The sequence below is a fragment of the Centropristis striata genome, chromosome 18, assembly GCF_030273125.1.
Source record: "Centropristis striata isolate RG_2023a ecotype Rhode Island chromosome 18, C.striata_1.0, whole genome shotgun sequence".
In the NCBI taxonomy this organism is placed as follows: domain Eukaryota; kingdom Metazoa; phylum Chordata; class Actinopteri; order Perciformes; family Serranidae; genus Centropristis; species Centropristis striata.
The window spans coordinates 30723153-30739601 of NC_081534.1; the positions used below are offsets into that span (position 1 = coordinate 30723153).

At 42.3% G+C, this 16449-nt stretch overlaps 1 long non-coding RNA gene across 1 annotated transcript; it reads right to left on the reverse strand.

Annotated features, from left to right (window-relative positions):
- Nucleotides 1-14779: 14779 nt before the first annotated feature.
- On the reverse strand, nt 14780-15675 carry LOC131991646 (uncharacterized). The gene is made up of 3 exons (XR_009396154.1): nt 15565-15675; nt 15437-15465; nt 14780-15273 (listed from the first exon to the last, which is right to left on the reverse strand). It is a non-coding gene; the product is annotated as an uncharacterized LOC131991646 (long non-coding RNA).
- Nucleotides 15676-16449: the final 774 nt, after the last annotated feature.

A 16449-nucleotide genomic window follows, 5' to 3' on the forward strand; every position in this document is an offset into this window, starting at 1 on the left:
CACAGACTTTTTTCTGTTGTGACGTTTCAGATACAAACACTTCCTCTTTGTAGATCATAGCGCGCCTTTGAAATAGGATTTATTTATTTATTTATTGGACGTTTTGTGTACAGGGATTGTATTTCCATATTAAGGCCTTATTCTCAATTTATTTGAAACTTGGGCTCAGTAAATGAAAAAAAGGCACCATCTGACTTTCCTTTATAAAGCATTAAAAAAAACCCATCCGTGATCACATACGTGACGGATTAAACACGGGAGGCACAACTGTGGCCGCCGTCGCTAACTGTGCACAAAGTCAGCAGCTGATCATAAACAAAGCAGCATGGCTAATTATGCACAGCAACTCTGCTGATCATCAACATAGTGATGGTGAATCAACCGGCATCACTAACTGTGCACAGAGTGTCCGGTGCTTGTTGTAAACAAACAGAGATCGCTAAGTGAACACCTCCTGCAGCAGCAGCACATACACACTGTACTGCTATAGAGCTAACTGTTAGCCTATTAGCAATTTGCAGACTGGACGCTAAGGGGCTAACATCCCCTCTGGCTCTGTGACTGCAGCTGGGGAGGACTGCTGCAGGAGGACTGTGCCGCTTCGACTCGTTCTTACTCTGTTTAACGAGCCGCAGGGGCCGTCACATCCTACTTAGCGATCTTAGCTTAGCGGTCTATCCAATCAGCAACCAGGCTTTTTTCAGGGGAGAAAAACAGCCCTGCTCTTCCACAGGGACAAAAAAAGTTCCGTCAAAAGACCTCTCAGGACGGCTCATATTCAAATAAAGGCCGTTTTGGCGAGTGAGACCCGCCTCATTACGGGTATTGGGCCGTAGTGGAAGCAACCTTTATGTTCCAACCCTCACCTATGGTCATGAGCTTTGGGTAGTGACCAAAAGAACGAGATCGCGGATACAAGCGGCTGAAATGAGTTTTCTCCGTAGGGTGGCTGGGCTCAGCATTAGAGATAGGGTGAGGAGCTCAGACATCCGGAGGGAGCTCGGAGTAGAGCCGCTGCTCCTTCGCATCGAAAGGAGCCAGCTGAGGTTGTTTGGGCATCTGGTAAGGATCCTCCTGGGCGCCTCCGGTTAGAGGTGTTCCGGGCACGTCCAACTGGTAGGAGGCCCCGGGGAAGACCCAGAACACCTACCAGGAGGAGCTGGACATTGTTGCTGGGGAGAGGGACGTCTGGAATGCCCTGCTTAACCTGCCGCCCCCGCGACCCGGCCCAGGATAAGCAGAGGAAAATAGATGGGTGGATGGATAAATAAATAAATAAGTAAATAAATAAATAATAAATAAATAAGAATACAACCCTCTATATTTCTACTTTATTTTTTTAAACTAAGCAAACTAAATTAAATTAATAAAAACTGAGACATTTTATATATTCATGTAAAGTTTATTGAATGGGAACTTGACAAGGAAATATGAACAAAACAGCATTAAACACAAACAATGATGCAATAAAAACTAAATAATAAGCAACAGATCATTCATGAGGACAAAACGGATCAGCACTGAAATAACTGTCCCAGTCTGGTGGTTAGGGAGTTAAACATATTGATCCCCCGAACAGAAAAGCTGCCTTATCCACAGGATGATATGACAAAAGGGCGCATACAGTTCCCCACGTTACTGAACCAGAAACCCTCAGTACACCAGCAAACATCCATCCCTGAGCTTAATATTGTGCCCAACAGCAAGTTCACAATGAAAAATATATCATATATTATATACATTTTCTCCTTTAGCCCAAGAAACCAGCCATGTGAATGACTATTAATAACCCTAACCCTAACTAGCAGTTAACCTACTCCCCCCTTTCAGGACTAAATGTTTTTACAGCAATAAATCTGGAAAATGATATATATATAAAAAAAATATATAAAAAATATTTCCAATGACATGTATGTGTTCAACATTACACATCTACATTCTACATTTTTAACAGATAAAGAAGAAGCGAGAAGAAAGAGGAGACTGACCAAATAATTATAATAATAAAGAATATTAATATGAATGACAGATCCTTAAATCTACTTTTTTAACCTACTTCACCCCTTCAGGACTAAAATATATTTCTACAGCAGTAAAACATGAAAATTATCATAATATTTTTTGTTATTCCAAAGGTATGTATGTGTGTAAGTATAAGTTAAGACTTAAGTTTTATTTAGACTTAAGGATTATTTTACAGCAATAAATCATCAAAACTATTATAAAATGATACATTTTATTGATAATACATTAATTTATTATCAGAAACAATGTCACAGATCTGGTAAGAGCTGTATACAAATATATAAATATGTATTAACATTTCTGGGACAATTTAGCCGAAGGGATGAAAACATACCAGTAAGACAGTATGAACTGAACTGATCTGAGCTGCAGCTACATCGTTGTCTCTTATTTGTTTGGTTTGTTGACGGTAGCGTAGACGGCGCTGGGGTCAACAGGGGCTGCAGCAGGAGAAGAAGAAGAAGAAGAAGAAGCCTTCACGGTGCTGTAGGTCACTGCATCAGCCTCATCAGCGTCATCTTTCTCCTGAACCCGGGAAACGAGAGAGAAACAGCATCACACATGGAGGACACAACAGGACGGGACACGGAATAAATCAGCACAGAAGTTAAAGAATGCCAGAAAATACCTGCAATATTCACTGCAACTATTACTGTTACCATTAGTCCTATTCCTTCTATTATTACTGCTATTATTATTGTAACCATTCATCCTGCAACTTCTTCCTTCCTTCATCTCTCCGGCTCTCAACGAAGGTGGCCACATTTTTCTCTCCTTTCCCCACCCTTATCTTCCCTGCTTTGCTCCTTTAGTCTCGTCTTGTCTACCGTCTAAGACTTTGAGAGACTCTCTCCGCATTGCTCTCCCAAGCTACAAATCATGGATATGATCAACTGGTGTCTCAGCGCAATTGACACCATCTTCTCGACGAGAAGCCTGGGTTCGGGGGAGCCCACCTGTCCTGCCAGGACATTCGCAGCTGGCTTTCTGTGGAGGACATTGAAGACATTTATCTATTCTGAACCATGATTACAGGTCTTTTGCTGATTGGATTAGGCATTGTCCAAAGCCCCATAAGGCTGCCCGACTTGATTGAAGCGGTGGGCAGAGCTGTCGGCACTCAGACTGTGGCTATAAACCGCAATATGGATAACATCATGGAGAAGCTGACGGCTTTGCAAAGGCAAATGGATCGATTCGGAGACCAGAATGGACAAGGAGAGTAGTCCCAGAGACACCTGCTGATTGTTGACTCTGTCTGGAACCTGACCGAGGCTGTCTCCATGCCAACATGCTGTGTTATCGCTATGACATTCCTGCAAACTGAGGCACTGACTGATTGGGATGCCAGGGAAGGCGACTCACCAGGCCTCTACACATGAAATTCTACATACATACACACAAACGGACACCCCCCCATCCCACGCCTTCGCCGCTTTGTACCCCCCACTCCCCTCCCCTGTTGCAAGTCATGAGTTTACATGTTGTAAAGTGTATTGAGTTTGTGCTTATGTTGCTCCTCCCCTCTGCTCATGTTAAGCTGTATCTCTTTCCTGGATGTGAGAGGACGCTGGCGGAAGTTATTGTATGTATGTTTATGTATATGTATGGACGGGTTGATGGCTAATTCTTCCATCCCTGTCTTCCTGTCCTGTCCACCCCTATTGCCTTTTAAGCATGTTTGAGTGTTTAGAAAAGCACTATATGAATCAAATGTATTATTATCCTATTCCTTCTTTTATTATGACTACTATTACTGTTACAATTACTCCTATTCCTTATATTATTACTGTTACTATTGCTGTTAACATTGGTCCTTTTCCTTTGATCATTACTGTAACCATTTGTCCTATTCCTTCTATTTTCCATTATCATCTAACATGAAGATAACTGTACAAAGCAGCATCCTGACAATGACGTGCACAAAACACAATAAAATGAATAATGCAATGCAATAAAACATGCACCAGTGCAGCCCCACATGGCTTCACTACAGCACCAGTGTAACCAATCAGACAGCTGACCTGGGCTTTCCTGTTGGTGTTGGCGGTGTAGTTGATGGAGGCGTAGGCGACACCGTCTTCAGGGTCAGCCTGCAGAGAGAAGACAGCATCATCAGGAACATGTATTATTGGTTACTTGCACAGTTTGACTTCTCCTTTTCTCTGTTGCTTGGGGAAGTTGGACTTTAAGTGAAATAACTACCACAAAAAAAGGTTAATTCTAACTAATAAGTGTAAGATTGAAGGTTTACTCACAGTGTTTGCATCCTGCTGAGTTCTGTTCACTAAAAAGACAAAAAAAGAATCAATCTAGACCACCGCAGGGAAAATGGTAAAACTAGTTTATTCTGTGAATGTTCTCACCTTTGGTTCTCTTCTTCCGTCTGATGACTGCCACGATGATTATTGCTGCCAAGAGTGCTGCTAAACCCAAGGCTACAATGATGAACACCCACAGAGGTATAGAGCTTCCAGTCTTCCCATCTTTTAAAAATCACACATTTAAAATAAGAAAAAAAATCTTGTTAATTATATTTTCTTGAGGAATAACATTAAAAAAAATTGCTTGTTTTCAAAATAAATTGACATTTTGGATGACGAGCACTTCTGTTCTGTAAACTGCTGACTAAGCCCTTTACTGTCAATAAACTGTAAAAAGCTGTACATCCTCTGAATGCCCCAGGTCTCTAGTTTGTGGTTGTAAAGTTTCATGATTCTGTGATTATCCTAGAGGTCACAGCAGCTCATTTTATACAGTCATGTTAAGTTTTTAAATAAGGCTCTCTCTCAATAAGGCCTGGAAAGGGTTAAGCGATTTAACCACCTCAATGATCAAAATGCATGCAAAAAGAGCCCAACATAAAAATAAAACTTAAACATATGTATGCTACATTATCTTGATTGTGGTTAGAGAAAATTCATCATCAGATAAAGAAATCCCCAAATCATCACTCAAGGAGAGAGAGAGAGAGAGAGAGAGAGAGAGAGAGAGAGAGAGAGAGATGTTGTTACCTTCACTTTCATCCTTTGGAACTTTTCTCCCTTCTTTTGATTTTGTTCAATATGATATGAAATGACAAAACAACACAAACAATGGTAAAATACATCATGTTTACCAGCTTAAATGAGTAAAAGTATTATGTTAAAATATAAAACTCATCAAATAAGACTAAACTTACCTGTCTTCTCAAGTGAATAGAGCAGCGTTTCTCCACTCCTCTTATCTGTCACGTTGCACTTCAGAGACTCGTAGAACTTTGACTTCTGACTAAGATGAGGAGTTGGAAATGTCAGCTGGTCTGTACAGAAACCTGCTTTTGTCTCCACATCATTGTTGTTACCATCAAACAACCACTGCACTGTGTGTTCACATCCAGTATATGAAAACACAGTGCAGTACAAGATAGTCCTGTTATTGCCCCCAAGTTTCTCAACTGGTGAAGATGAAGATTGTGAGAGAAAGGCAACAAATTAACTTTGTCACTGTAACCATGTTTAATATCATATTCCAAGTATATTGTTCTAACAAGACAGTTTGATCTGAAAACACTATGATGTAAATACTCACTGTTCACAATAGACAGGAAAACCAGATCATCTCCACCTTGTTGTTTTCCTGCTGTGTTGAACTGTCTGCAGCTGTAACGACCAACATCCTTTCGTGTGACGTTCTTTATACCCAGAGAACAGTCTGCTGTCACACTCAGTCTGTTGGATTTAGCTTTAGCCTTCTTACTTTCACCAATCTGACCAAGATTAATCAGCTCTTCTGTTGTTCCTGTTTCAAATTCACTGTGAAGCCAAGTAGTTTGATCACATTTGTGCTGATTTTTTATCACATTGTCACAAGGCAAAGTGACATTGTCTCCAACTCTGACAGTGACGGAGGTGGGACTTTGTAGAGTTCCTGCTGTTGAATATGAGAGAAAAATATCAACAGTTAAGTTTGACAAGAATATGTCTTTTATGTTTATAGTTTTATGTGAGAATTTTCTTAAATGCGACAAACAGTAGTAAACTTCCCTTATACAAGAACCCACTCGACACACTGTGCTCAAAGCAAACCGTCTCAAATAAACCACGTGAGTCACTCAAAGAGTATTACTAACATAACTTTTAATCATGTATGTGTTTTATGTCCTTACCTGTAGTCTGATGTATCAGCATCACAAATAAAGTCATTTTAATCCATCTGAATCGAACCATTTTGTCGCTGCGTCTCTCTCTGCCTGTTCTCACGCCCTCAACTGCCGAGTGTGTCAGAACTAGTGGCTCTTTAAGAGAACCACAGCGTTTACTTCCCCTTATTAGTAAAGTGGAACTTTCTGTTTGTGACTCTTTTTTTTTATCCTTCTATCAGTTGTTGTTGAAAGTATAGAGACAGATCAGCTTTTAATCTCTTTGAATTCCACATAAATATCTAAACAGTAAAAAGGTGAGACGTGGTTCTGTGTAGAGATGGACGACATGCGTCAAGTTTGTCCAAATTCAGGTCAAAAGTTTTTGGACCCACCCACCACAACCACACAGACTTTTTTCTGTTGTGACGTTTCAGAGACAAATACTTCCTCTTTGTAGATCATAGCACACCTTTAAAATAAGATTTATTTATTTATTTATTTATTGGACGTTTTGTGTACAGGGATTGTATTTCCATATTAAGGCCTTATTCTCAATTTATTTGAAAGTTGAGCTCAGTAAATGAAAAAAAGGCACCATCTTACTTTACTTTATAGAACTTTAAAAAAAATGCCATCGTCGCGTAATCGCTTAGCAACAGTGTCCACCGTTATCCATGATCACATACGTGACGGATTAAACACGGGAGACGCAACTGTGGCCGCCGTCGCTAACTGTGCACAACATCAGCAGCTAATCATAAACAAAGCAGCATGGCTAATTATGCACAGCGTCTCCGCTGATCATAAACATCGTGATCGTGAATTAACCAGCATCGCTAACTGTGCACAGAGTGTCCGGTGTTTGTTGTAAACAAACAGAGATTCCTAAGTGAACACCTCCTGCAGCAGCAGCACATACACACTGTACTGCTACAGAGCTAACTGTTAGCCTGTTGGCACATACACACTGTACTGCTACAGAGCTAACTGTTAGCCTGTTAGCAATTTGTAGACTGGACGCTAAGGGGCTAACATCCCCTCCGGCTCTGTGACTGCAGCTGGGAGAGACTGCTGCAGGAGGACTGTGGCGCTTTGACTTGGTCTTACTCTATTTAGGGAGCCGCGGGGGCCGGCGGCTCGTTAAAAAGAGTAAGACCAAGTCTCCAAAAATGTCCAATAACACCAGAAAAAGTCGCTGGATTTGTCGCCAGTTGCTTTTTTATTAATATAAATATATTTTCTAAATACAGCAACAAGTTGCTAAGTTGGCAACACTGCTTCGCCGGCTTTTACAAATGTTGCTTGTTGTTGTGGCGTCGAGTACTACGTCACATCCTGCTTAAGATTCTATCGAACCAGGCTTTTTTCAGGGGAGAAAAACGGCCCTGCTCTTCTACAGGAACAAAAAAATTCCCGTCAAATGACTGCTCCAGACGGCTCATATTCAAATTAAGGGGCGTTTCGGCGGGTGAGACCCGCCTCATCCCAGGTATTGGGCCGTAGTGGAAGCACCCTTTATGTTCCAACCCTCACCTATGGTCATGAGCTTTGGGTAGTGACCAAAAGAACGAGATCGCGGATAAAAGCGGCTAAAATGATACATCCTATATGATGATATAGATAGACAGAGATTTTTTTGATTTTTAGTAGTACCTTTATTTTTAAACAATCAAAAGTCTACACTTTGGTCAAAAGAAGCACAAGTCAAAACACAGCAAATCCATTTAATAAAAAAAAACAAAAAAAAAAACAACCTAAAACCAATACATACAGGACAGGGTTAGAGGTGTGCTAGATGAGATGGTGAGAGAACACCAGAGTATTGTCAGTAACTGAACACAGTATGTTGGAGTAAGTCCAGACCTTCATGAACTGCTCCATGTCCTGCATCTGACTGTAATATTTAAAATCTATATGGACCCTGGCCTTCACCATCCGACTGAACAACAAGCTCACATCAACATCCAACATGTCCTCCTCTTTCCTTCTCCTGCTCACACACACTGCCATCTTGGCCTGTCCCAGTATGAAGTTTAAAAGTTTACACTTGTTTTCTGCTGTCTTTCTGTACTTCACACCCAAGATAAACACCTGCACAGAGAACTCTTCTCTAGCTACACTGAAGAGACTCTTCAGAAGAGTGAAAAGAGGAGTGAGACGTGCACACTCGCTGTAACAGTGAAAGACTGTCTCCCTCTCACCGCAGAACACACATCGGTCAGTGTGCCCTGGGGCGATGACAGACAGGAAGGAGTTGACCGCCACAATACCATGTAGCACCCTCCACTGTAAGTCTGACACTTTTTTTGTCAGTGGGCCTTTATAGAGGCTCCTCCAGGCAGGTACCACCTCATCTCCCAGCTGCAGGTGACCTCTCCATGGAGTGTCCACACGGTTCAGATTCTTTCCATTCAGACACTTCACCATGACTCTGTACAGGGCCTTACCAGTGGCCTCCTGTAGGCTTAAAGTGCAGTGCTGTGTGTTTAAAAACCAACCAGAACAGTCTTTTAAATCCGGGCGGACAGTGATGGAAGGAAACGGATCGTCAGTGCAGGGGGCAATAAAACCTTGGGAGTGCCGGCTCAGTAACAGTTGTTGTTGTCCACTCAGGCAGCCTCTCCAGTGCTCCAACAGTCTGCCAATGGTCCTCACAGACCGGACCCCCACACCAGCTGCCAGGGCTGCTGCATCCTGCAGTCCAGCTCCAGCCAGGTGAAAGACAGACCCCAGAGTCGTGAGCCTGGACCGGCAGAAAAAGTCTCTCAGTGCTGCTCCTGCCCAGAAAGGGGCGCCAAATTGTCCTCCAAAAACCACAGGCTCCTGAAGCAGCCAGTGAAGAGAGACCGTGCTTTTCTCCCTTGCCATCAGCTTCCACACAGAAAAAACTCCCCGGTAGAACAGTGGCAAAGTACGAAGGTCTGCAGTGCTGAGGTCCATAAGGAACAGAGAAACGTTTAAACCCAGGTCAGCGAACCGCTGGAGAATCAGGCTAGCTAGCGGCCTCCAGACCAGGTCTTTGGGGCCGTACAGCAGTCGCTGAATGAACTGCAGCCGGAAAGCAGCTCCTCTACTGGCCAAGTGGACAAGTCCTTGCCCTCCCTCATCCTTCGGAAGGTAAAGGACAGCTTGAGGGATCCAGTGAAGTTTATCCCAAAAAAAATTAACTAACATCTCCTGTATTTTTGAAAGCAGATTAGGTGGAGGATCAACACAGGCCAGTCTGTGCCAAAGGGAGGAGGACACCAGGTTGTTGATAATAAGTGCCCTTCCTCTATAGGACATGCCTGGTAACAGCCAGCTCCACCTCCTGAGCCGACCTTCAAACCTCTCCAGCACATTATCCCAGTTCTTATTCACAAACGTCTCATCGCCTAAGAACACCCCAATGTATTTTATGCCCCCTGTCTTCCATGTCAGTCCTCCTGGTAAAACCAGGTTGGTTGTGGGCTTATTATGCATCATGACTGCGTCGCTCTTAGTCCAGTTTATTTTTGCTGACGACAGATCATTAAACAGTCCAACATTCGTTTTTATAGTGTCAATGTCTTTTTGTGTGTTCACCATTAAAATCACATCATCAGCATAGGCAGACAGTTTAAAAACAGCAGGACATCCATTAAAAACAACACCATTGAGCTCTTTTCTTAATTTGTGGAGCAGGGGCTCTATGGCTAGGGAATAAAGCATCCCCGATAGGGAGCATCCCTGCCGAACCCCCCTCTCCACATTAAAAGGAGCAGCCAGGCCACCATTTACCTTCAGTATGCTCGCAATGTCACAGTACAGTACCTGGATCTTAGCTATGAAACCTGGGTTGAACCCAAAAGCAGCCAGCGCCTGCCACATATACTGGTGTTCAACCCGGTCAAAAGCTTTTTCCTGGTCTACGGAAATCAAACCAGTGTCTGTGCCCAATGAGCTAGAGACGTCCAAAACATGCCTGATTAGAGTGATATTATCACTGATGGACCTGCCGGGCACGCAGTAGGTCTGGTCCACATGAATAATTTCACCAACAACCTCCCTCAGCCTCAGGGCCAGGGCTTTGGAAAGGATCTTATAGTCTCCACACAGCAATGAAACCGGTCTCCAGTTCTTTAAGAGCTGCAGGTCTCCTTTTTTGGGGAGCAGGGTGATTACAGCCCTCCGGCAGCTCAGTGGTAGTTGTCCCCGGTTCAGACTGTCCTGGAAGACCTCCAACATATCCTCCCCGAGAACCGTCCAGAAAGACTTGTAGAACTCCACAGGGAGCCCATCAATGCCTGGAGCCTTCTCATTGGCCAGGCTCATGAGGGCTGTGTGGAGTTCCTTTACAGTCAGTTCAAAACTCAGGGCCGTATTTGAGGCAGCATCCACCTGAGGCAGGTCACTGAAAAACTGTCCACCCAGCCCTGGGTTATCCACAAACTCGTTTGAATACAGTGCCTTGTAGAAGGATGTGGCATACCTCCGGATCTCTGGGCCTGTTGTATGTGAAGAACCATCTTCAGCACGCAGTGAGTGAATGATCTTCTTCTGCCCATTTTTCCTCTCTAAACCGAAGAAGAACTGGGATGGAGCATCCATTTGTGAGGCGTTCAGAAAACGAGACCGAACCAGCGCCCCCTGCGCTGTAATGCCCAGCAGGTTGGCTAAAGCAGCCTTTTTTCCTTTAAGGGCTTCAAAATGCCCTTGTTCTCCCGTACAGTCTGCCAAACCCTGCAGCTGTACCACCTCGGTCTCTAGGTCCTGAAGAGACCTGCTAATGTACTTAGTGACATTGCGAGTATACTGCTTACAAAATTGTTGGGTTTGGACTTTGCCAAAATCCCACCACTGCTGTAAAGAAATAAAATTGGACTTCTTCTGCTTGTGTAAAACCCATAAATAATTAAAACCCTCTCTAAAAGCTTTGTCTAATAAAAGAGCTGTGTTAAAATGCCAATAAGCGCTGGTTATCTTAACATTTGAAATAAAAAATGAGCACTGAACCAAGGAATGATCTGTGAAACCAACAGGTATAATGTGACTTGATTTAAAAATACTAAAATGATGTTTAAAGCAATAAAACCGATCAAGTCGAGCCATGGATAAAACATTATCACGGCTGTGGCTCCATGTATACTGCCGGGTATTTCTATGGAACCCTCTCCATACATCCTGCAGCTCGTGAGCTTCGATGAGACGCTGAAGCCGAGCACATGAAGCACGGTGGGGCTCCAGGTGATTTCTGTCTGCATTAGGATGTTCTGTGCAATTAAAATCACCTCCCAGAAATAAATGCTCCTCAGTGTTACAGCTGCTAATAGCATCACATAGAATGTCTAAAAAAGCCATTCTATCTTTGCTAAAAACAGGGGCATAAACACAAATAAAAACCATTTTGACATTCTCGTATTGCGCTCTGACCTTCAAAATGTGACCTAATAAAACATCCTGCACCTCGACAGAGTGAGGGTTAAAAGCTTTGTTAAAAAGCACACCGACTCCAGCACTATTAAAAGATTTGTGGCTGAAAAAAACCTGGCCAGGCCACTCCTTCTTCCAGTCTCTCTCATTCTCAGCATCACTATGAGTTTCTTGAATAAAAACTACATCCAGTTTTTTAATATCAATAAGTTTATAAAGAGAAGCCCTCTTTACATCACTTCTGGCACCGTTAATATTTAAAGAACCAATATTTATATTAGTCATACTGGTAAAAAAAGAGATCAATAAGAGAACAGCCACAATGATGTGGTAAGGCATTTTAAAATAAATCATCATTGTGGTCAGCGAGCTTCATCCTGGCTTTTGTAACAAACTTGTTCAGTCTGTAGACTTCCTTCGGTTCAAAGGAGTTTTCCATTTTTTTAAGGCGTGTCACAGACTGAATGAAGCCCTTCAGGTCGGGGAAGAAATTCTCCACCTGCACAGCTGCTTTCCTTTTTGTGTCTTTTAGGAACTTTTTAATTTCTCTTGATGAATAAGTAATACTCTGAGACTCCTGAGATGGAGTTATATCGCACTCTTCACACACTTCATCTCCACTATCTTCCTCCCCATCCTCCTCTTCCTCCTCCTCCCCCTCCTGACACTCACCAATTTTCCTTTTTCCTGACCTTTTATCCTCAGCCATGTCCTCCTCCATCACCTCATTCACCACCTCATCGGCATTCACTTTATGTTCCTTATCCTTCTTTACCTTTTCCTGTTTACTTTCATTAGAGGGTGTGACAGCAACATTTTCCCCTGTGCTAGCAGCCTGCTCCTGCTCCATCACCTCCTGTACATGTGGCTCTGCCGTCTCATCAGACCGCTGTACAACAGGTGAGCCTGTCTCACCTGAACTACCCTCACCATCCGCTGACGCATCAGCTGCCGGCTCACGAGAGGCCGAAACACTCGGCTCACCGGAGGTCGAAGCCTCCGACCCCCAGGCACGGGGGGGCTTGGCCCCGGCGCGCCGGGGGAGGGGCTCCGCTGCGCCACCGGCAGCCTCCTTGGCCTCGGGGCAGGCTCGAGCCAAGTGCCCCTCGGCTCCACAAACAAAACACTTCATGGTCTCGGATGTGACAAACACAACATAATTGAAACCGTCCACCTTAAAACTCAAAGACAGGTTAAGATCTTTAGCGCCGTCTTTGAGCACCATGAAAGCCTGCCGCCGGTAACACACAACATGCTTCATCTCCGCTCGGGTTTTACTTCCCATCATCAACATCTTTATTGGGGAGATAACTCGTCCGTAGCGGGACAATTCTGTGGCCAAGTCCTCATTTTTAATGAAAGGCGGCGTGTTAGAGATCATGATCCTTCTCGCCGGATTAACCAGAGGAAACACCGGCGTGAAGGTATCATGGATCACCACGCCACTTTCCACCACTTTCTCCACCTTTGTCACATCATCCAAAAAAATGACAATAGCACGGTTCATCCGTTCATCCGTTCAGCTTTAACACTTTGAAACCCCACCAGCTCTCCGATGGCATATGCTGCATCCTCAACTGAACAGCTGACAGCCGGCAAAAGTTTGACTGCATGTCCCCTTGTCAGTTTCTGCAGCTCCTCCTCATCCACTCCGACACCGGGCATGATGCCCGCTGTCACACACACACTGACCGCTACAAGGCTCACAAACTACACTAAAACATACAAAACAAACAAACAAACAAACAAAGATAGAAAAGTTTGAAAAACCCACTCACCACCGTCAAACACTCCAGCTCCCACTCGCTCAGCTCACACTCACGCATGCGCACAGACAGAGAGAGAGAGAGAGAGAGAGAGAGAGAGATGGACGGACAGATAGATAGAGAAGTAATGAGGAAGTTTCCCATGTAGTTGTGCAACGATAGCCCAAAAATAAAGCTGAAAAAAGATGAAAACGTCATGGTAATGCTTGACACTACACAGGAAAAAAGAAAGATGGGTCTCACCCAGCAGAATTGCGAGGCCTCTGGTGCAACCAGGTCAAAATGACAACATCTTAGTGCTTTGAAAATTGTTTGTTTCTCAATGCAGCTCAGTGTTATTTCCAGAGAACTGAAGGGGAAGTATTTTGGTGAGAATGTGGGTGGAGACAACTGCAAAACTCTGCAGGTTTTACCGTCTGATGATGACACAAGAGTGACCAAGCATTCAACATAGTGCGACTCTATATCTTGCAATGCAACAATATAACACATACACAGTGGATCACAACATTAATTAAATCTTCAAGAGAAAAAAGTATGAAACATATGAGACTTCCAATGGACATGTTTACAGCAAAAATGAATTAACCTTTTAAGGGTGTCACAACTTTAGGTGTAAATTGAAAATTGACCAAAATTAGTCAGTTTCATCAGTTTACATGCACAACTCAAAACTGCACACCCACCAGAATTAGTCCCCTGAGGCCTCTGGTGCTACATGGTTATACTGGAGAAAATTATGTAATTTTAGTGGTTTGACACCTATTGGTCCCTGCTGCAGCTTAGTGCTATTCAGAGACTGAAGAGGAAGTGTTTTGTTGAGGATGTGGTTGACATCAGCAGCAGAGCTCTGGAGGTTTTAGCCTCTGTTGCTAGGCAGAAAATGTCTATTACATTACTCCTACCTAAACATAAGGGCACAGACATATTAATCTTGGTCATTCTACAACAGAAGTGCATAAACTGTCACTATATTCAAAGTTGCAGTGAGCTACTTTCTTTAACCCTGCTGATGTGGCTGTTTAAAATGAGGTCACAGGTCACTTTGTTTGTCTATAAAACAAACATTTAACTCTAATTTGTGTTAACTTGTATGGAATTTGAGATATTTAGTTTTTGGGGGGGGCTAAATGCACTATCGTTTGTGTGGGAACTTAAAAAGGAGAGGCCCGACAATTGATCCCTGAGGAACGCCACATAATTTGTCGTTGCTGTTTTTTTTTTTTTACAAATGGACAAAAAATATTCTCTCTAAATTGGGAATGTGCCAGAAAATTAAACGACAAACAATCTGGAGTGCAGCAGGATCACTAACAGCAACAATAACAGGTTACTTCGCTGCTGGATAGTAACAGTAAACACCACGTTACATTATGTTTCCATATAATTTCTTCATGCAGAGTTTAAGAAATAACATCTGTAATTATTTGATAGTATAATGTGTGATGCAGTTATACAAAACACAATACATTAGTGGTTATAAAGTACTTTTTAATTAGCAGATTATATAATTCTAACAAGACTCTCTTAGAGCTGAAAGCTCACTCAAGCGCACACAGCAAAGCATATAAAACATATTAGACTTCCAATGAACATGTTTACAGAAAAAAATATAAACGTCTGAAAAGACGGCAGTTATATCACACTTCATACCATGTAGCCTATGTGTTTAAAGAATAACTTGAACGTGTAAATGATAATGATAAAATCAACAATCTGTTGATGTTTACAGATCAAGACTCAATAGTTAAACAATGGCGTAGCTGTCGGTGCTGAATATAAAATGATTAAATCTGAAAGAGAAGTTTGACATTATCTAACAAAGCACTTCAAATTATGTGATGCGTTTCCTTTACGACTTCATGCTGATGTTGAAGTTGTTGATCAGTGGAGTCTGATAGAAACAGAAGGTTCTCCAACGTTTTCATACGTCACTGTACCTTCATCTCCATCCTCATCATTCTGCTCCTGTGGAAAACAAACACAACAAACAGGAGATTCTGAGATAAAACAGAAAAAGTAATTCACCTCTGTTACTGCAGCCACTTAGGTTCAATATAATACAATCAGTGCTATTTACTCCTACTGTAAACAGTCACAAGCTTTTAATAATGACAGTTTTAATACTCACAGCATTGTCTTCCCTCTGTGTTTGGTTCCCTGATAGGACAAAAAAAGGAGTACACTTTAGTTTTCACAGTAAAAATCCAGGTTTATTAAATCTTGATCATAAAAATAACATCTTGTGAATGATCTCACCTTTAATTCTCATCCACATGTTGACCACCACAACAGCTGCTATGAGAGCTGCTAAACCCACAAGCACAATGATGATCCTCCACCAAGGAGAGAAAGAGGGATGTATGATGTCGATACCTTCAGTTTCATCCTTAGTATCTCCGCCCTCCACTGTTGTGCTTCCTTTAGATTTTGTTGAATATGATAAGAAATGTCAAAACAACACCGTCAATTATTAAATACCTCATGTTTACCATCTGAAATGGGTAAAAATATTAAAATTTTCAAATACATGATGATTCATGATTCTGGGATTATCCTAGAGGTCACAGCAGCTCATTTTTACAGTCATGTTAAGTTTTTAAATGATGCTCTCTCTCAATACGGCCTGGAAAGGGTTAATAAATTTAACCACCTCAATGATCAAAATGCATGCAAAAAGAGCCCAACATAAAAATAAAACTTAAACATATGTATGCTACATTATCTTGATTGTGGTTAGAGAAAATTCATCATCAGATAAAGAAATCCCCAAATCATCACACAAGGAGAGAGAGAGAGAGAGAGAGACTGACTAAGCCCTTTACTCTCAATATACTGTATAAAGCTATACATCCTATGAATGCTCCAGGTCTCTAGTTTGTGGTTGTAACGTTTCATGAGGCTGTGATTATCCTAGAGGTCACAGCAGCTCATTTTATACACTGAGCTCAAGTTTCTAAAAAGGTAAAGCAATTTAACCATCTTAATGATGAAAATGCATGCAAAAAGACATTCATAAAGAGCCCAACATAAAAATAAATCCTTACATGTGTGTGCTACATTATCTTGATTGTGGTCAGAGAAATTCATCATCAGATAAAGAAATCCCCAAATCATCACACAAGGAGAGAGAGAGAGAGAGAG